General features: G+C 41.4%; 1 long non-coding RNA gene across 1 annotated transcript; it reads right to left on the reverse strand.

The window, feature by feature from the left end:
• Positions 1 to 2409: 2409 nt before the first annotated feature.
• Positions 2410 to 5294, reverse strand: LOC127477214 (uncharacterized). The gene is made up of 3 exons (XR_007906889.1): positions 5173 to 5294; positions 2986 to 3172; positions 2410 to 2516 (listed from the first exon to the last, which is right to left on the reverse strand). It is a non-coding gene; the product is annotated as an uncharacterized LOC127477214 (long non-coding RNA).
• Between the last annotated feature and the right edge of the window lie 384 nt (positions 5295 to 5678).

Raw genomic sequence — 5678 nt, forward strand, 5'->3', positions numbered from 1 at the left:
GTGTGAGAGCCACAAATGCCTTGGAAAGGATTTTTAATTTGTAAATAGCAGGAAATCCCAATCACATTCCCAAATGCACCATCCTGGAAGTCCTGCATTAGAGCCCCTCACCCCTCTCAGCTGGGGTAGCACCAACCTGCGAGCCTCAGAAGGGCCAGAGCAGCACAGCAAACTCCACTTCCAAACAACCTTTCTCCAACAGGAATAAGGACAGACCCAAGAGGAGTTTCATACCAGTAATTAAACCTGAAAGGAGATCCACACTCTTTGATCCTCCCCGGTTCACGGGCTGGACTGTTTCCTTGCAATTACCCTATTTTGGTGAGGCAGAGGTGGGAGAAAGGCTACAGATGCTGTCAGACAAAGAGCTGGTCTCCTTTACTGCTGCAGATGGTGGAAGCAGAATCCTCTTTCTTTTCACACTATCAATTAAGCAATGTTGCCAAACCCACATCAGCTTCTCAGTCAAACATTTCATTTCTCAGCAGTCTGTGTGAAGTTTGAAAGCTACAGTATGTTCTGCCAGCGGCCTCCAGAAAGCTGCTTTGCATTGTTTTGCTTAAATGGCTACAAAAGTGCTGTCAAAGAGACACTGTCAACTGCAGCTTTTGTGTTTATGTCTTTTTACTTAGGAAAAAAAAAAAAAGGAAAAAGAAACAAAACCTTTTGGAGTTGAAAGAACTGATTTCTGCTTGTTTTATCAGTCCTTTTTACATTCCTTTGGCAGACATTGGATTTTCCTCTCTGCTATTCACAGTGCAAGCATATTCAATATTGAATAGACCTTTTTGACAGTTTTGAACCTGTTCCATAAGATTCCAAATGCACTGATTCATGGGCACTTGCAAAGATCCTACAACATAAAAAAAAAAAGAGTCTACCCCGACTCAAGAATTGTTTTGCATCAGGATAATTTAAAACTTCTGCTCCTTCATCTGTGTGATATCTCAGAGCCAGCAAGAACACTTTCATAACTGATTTGTCTGCCTTACACACCAAGAGGGATACAACAACAAATACTCACTGTCTAAAAGTCAAGAATATCTAATTATCTAATATTATAAAGGTTCTTCTTTTGTCTTCTAACTCTAAAATGGGGGCAAAATGCTGGTCTTGGAAAGAATAAAATATGAGTCTCATATTTTAATGAGTGCCAGTGAGAACCCAGCACTGAACACGTCCAAACACACAGGCTGCATTTCTGTTCTATGGTGTAGATTTTTTATTCGCTGCACACTCTCACAGTCTGAGCTTCCCAGCAGCCTGGGAATATTTTCTTCCTCGAGTATCCCCTCCACTCCCCTAATGCTGCTCCTCTGAAAACCAACACCATGGCAGCAACATTGCTCATGATATAAAACTGCTCCTGTTTTCATACTTGGGGGGTAATTCCAGCCTGATCTTCACTTTGGAGAAGCAGATGTGAATCTGTGTAAATTAATAAATGACAGTGGAGACGATCACACTAATGTGTTACGAGTCTAAATGTGGAAGCAGCTTTTCTCAGCTGCTTCCAAATGCAGCGGTGGGTACATTTTCTATTCCATGGCCAGCATAAAGGAAATAAATAAAGCAGAGATTCCCAATTTGTTGTTCACGGATCCACTGGAGTCTGTTGACTTCCAATTCCCACATAAGCAGTGTAAATCTACGGTCACTGAGCTTGGATTCAACACATAACAGCCAGCATGTCCTACTGGAAATTTTTTTGGTAGCCCACAAAGAAAAAAAGGATGAAGCCTACTGAATGCTAAAGCACATACAAATAGAGCATTAGATCTCTCACATATGTCCTCCCAGGAAAAAAATCCCACAGAAAGCACTAGGAATTAAATCTATAGAAATGTAATACAGCTCTATGGAATTTCCTCTGAAGGCCTATAGAATTTACTACAGCAGGGAGTCCTTTTCAGAGCCCCTTTTTTCAGACAACTTGCAGAAGGATATAATTCTAATGAATGGGTTTTTTTTAAAAAAAAGTAATAGATTGACAATAATCTTCTATTAAATTATTTTCCATAGGAGTATTGACAGCAATAGCCATTAACATTATTTTATAAAACTGGAGGGATATATTGAGCAGTGGATCCATTCTGTCCTGACACAGAGAACTCGGGCGATTTATGTTGCCATTCATTGTCAGGCAAAGGGTTTTGTTCCTTTTTTTTTTTTTAAAATCTGGTGTCCCTTGAATAATTACTTTAATTAAAATAAGAGACTATTTTATATGCTTTCCTTGACAAGAACTTTGCCTTCATGCTCTCTGGCAAATCCACTATTGCTGCTGCGTAAATACAGCAACACTTATTGGCCATTTGATACTTTCCATGGGTTTTCTGTGATTTAAGATGCAATGTTCCTCTGGGATTCCCAGCTCTTGGACTTTGTCTGAGCCTCCCCAGATCACACGGAAAGGAGAAGCTGGAACAGCAGGGTTTGGTGATGAACAAGGGCTTGGTTCCAAGGGAAGGGACAGCACAGCTCCTTGCACAGCGAGGGAAGGACAGGCAGCCAAACTGGAAAAGGAGAGGGAATCACAGAATTACAGAATCATTTGGACTGGAAAAGCACTCTCAGACCATTGAGTCCAACCATTCCCTCAGCACTGCCAAGGCCACCACTAACCCGTGTCCCCAAGTGCCACATCCATAGGCTTTTACCTCCCTCTGGGGGGGACTCCACCACTGCCCTGGGCAGCTGTGCCAGGGCTGGACAACCCTTACAGGGAAGTAATTTCCCCAAAATCCAATCTAAACCTCCCCTGGCACAACCCAAGGCAGTTTCCTCCTGTCCTGTCTCTTGTTCCCTGGGAGCAGAGCCTGACCCACACCTGGCTCCATCCTCCTGCCAAGTTTCCTTGCCCTCAGGGGTGGGTGACAAAGGAATTGGGAAGAGGTGAGGATACAGGCTCCAGGAACTCCCCCTGCCCCAGCCTTTTTCCCTTCCAGTTATGAATGATGGAGGAAAAATTGTAATGAAAACAACCTTTCACGCCTTGCAGTGCAGGGTTTTGTGAACTGATGAAAACATCCCGCAGAAAACATTGAGTATATTTGTTTTGCCTGTTTTCTCTAGATCCTCATCAGTTTTATCCTTATCGTCATCTCTAATCCTTCCCACAGTGAGGTGGCAGAGTCAGTTTTGTAAGGATCCATCAGGGAAAAGCAAAAACCTGGGAAAGAAAAGCTGTTTCTGCCTCTGATGATGCAAATATATCTGGAAAGAATTTTCTTTTTATTTTATTTCTTGTTGTTTCCACAAGTGTCCTTCATTTCATCTTCCTTTCCCTCACTTACCTAAATATTGTCTAACTGCAGGGAAGGAAAATATTGAATTCCACCAAATTTGGGGAGTTGACTTCACAGGAGCATGAACTTGGTATTTTATTTTCTTGAAAGAAAAATGTCTGTGCTCTCCATGCTAAATCCAGGGAAGTCAGTGGCCAAAATCCTAATGCCTTACTTCCCTGGGAGCAGGATTCAGCTCAGCAGGGATGGACAGTAGCTAAGCTGCCACCTCCCATTCCCTGGAGATCTTCCCAGGGCAGCAGTAATCAAAATAATTCATTTGCAGTTCTAAGCCTTTGATGCATGACTGCTGAGAAAGAAGATTTGCAAAAGCTGTGACAAACTTACACCTCAGCTTTCAGAAAAGGAGAAAAAAAAAATCTGTTACTGGAAAATTTGCCAATTTTTTCCCTCTAGCCCTTAAGGCACAGCAATCCATTTGCCCGTATAATTATTACTTAAAGGAAAGGAGTTGGTAAAAGAAGCGTAATTTATGCAGATGAACAAGGAAACAGATGAGAAATACAGAAGAAATATTAGAAGGGAAACACAAAATAACACAGAAACATTGCTGTGAACTGCTGTCAGACCTAAATCAAAGTCAGAAAGGAACACAGATTATGCCATCGTCAGTTTTTGTTGGAGGAGGAAGAATCTTGGCAATAAAGATTATCTGATAATTACCTTTCTTAATGCATTAAATTCACTCAGCTTCACCTTCAGGCATTTAGCTGAAGAAAATAATGACACACATCCTCATGTTTAATAGTTAAACTCTATTTCCAAGAAATCTATTACATGTGGTGTCATCCAGAAACCCACGCAATAAAGCATCTTTAAAAGAAGCACTGATAGAAAAGGATGGGGTTTGGAAACATAAATAGCAGTTGTTTGCATCAAAATATTTTAATGTACAGGCTTTATTAATACTAATGAAAGTTTGATTGTCTTTCCTAATTAGCTCCCCACCCTCCTTTGTCAGGATCAGCTGCAGAACAAACCTTCTGCCAGCATCTCAGGATGCATTAGACCTCGTTAAACATCATTTTTAAATGAACATTTCATTTAAAAGAGATTAATTTTTAAAGTATGCCAGCGCTTGAAAATGAATCTGTAAAATTATACAGCTGCTGAAGAAATACCTCCACCTCCTAATTCACCAGTATTTAAGTCCACGTGCTGCTACTAAGGAGGTTTGGAGAGTCTGTCTGATAGTCTACTGGCTCACTGGCTCACAAAGGGACTTTGCCAAGTGCCCGACCCCTTTCCCATAGGATGTGCAAACCAGCCTTGGGTAGTAGAACACACATCATCTTCCTAGTCATAGAAACACGGGGAAGAATAAATTTAACCTGAGTCTGCTTTTAATCCCTTCCCACAGACGAGGACACGTCCCTCACAGGCAGCACCTCCAAGACAAAGTCCTGGTGGTTTGACCCTGATCTCAGGGGAGCAGAGGCTCAATCCAGCACATTCCCCATGGTGGAGACTCCTTCACAGCACACTCCTTTCTCAGACCCTATCCACCACTATTTCCAAAGGAGTTACGGAGTTTCACCTTGAAATACTTTCCAGGGTGTTGTTGGAGTGTTCTGGGTGTCTGAATTAGTCACACCAGGCAGGAACCAGCTATTGCTCACTACCATTGTTGTGGAGTCAGCATGGGACAAGGAAAATGGCCCACAGCTGCTTTGTAAATACAGAATGAAACATCATTTTTAGGTAAAGTTTGGGTAGGTTTTACAGAAACTGAGCATTTTTTTTTTTAATGAACAATTTCCACTGAAAAATAGATATTTCTACATGAGAACAAGTAAGGTTTAAGTCTTCAGCATGTACACATTCATGTGCTTCAAGAAGAACTTCAGAAGATGGTTCTTCCCACCTGGATGCCCTTTATCTGATGACAGGTTTCCCCTACAGTGTAAATTGGACGCTTCTGACACCAAAAGACCAAGAAATTTAAGGTAATTCCTCTCAAACAAGTGGGCTGTGGACTCTGTTATGTCTCCACTGAAACACAGAGATGGAAAACTATCAGTCACATCATGTGAAGAACTGCTTTAATAGTGCATAATGAAATGGAATTTCTTACAGGATTTGGGAAAAGAAATTAGAGATTACTAGGACAGCTTATTTCCTTCTGTGCTAATATGACTCTGGTGGCTCCCACGGGACTCCTGCCTGTCATCGACCTTAATTTAAGTCAACTCTTCAGCAAAGTCTGGGAGTACATATGAAAATTTTATAACTCTGCTGAAGTCTCAGTGGAGTTGATGAGATTTGGGCATTATCTTTGGGACCACAAATACTAAAATGGAAGCTGAATTGGCTTTCACTTGTTATCATTTGAAAGTGTTCCTGTTATTTATTTCCAATGTGGATTGCTTA

Source organism: Manacus candei, unplaced genomic scaffold (genome assembly GCF_025592945.1).
Source record: "Manacus candei isolate 608988 ecotype Guabito, Panama unplaced genomic scaffold, ASM2559294v1 h1tg000050l, whole genome shotgun sequence".
Lineage (NCBI taxonomy): Eukaryota > Metazoa > Chordata > Aves > Passeriformes > Pipridae > Manacus > Manacus candei.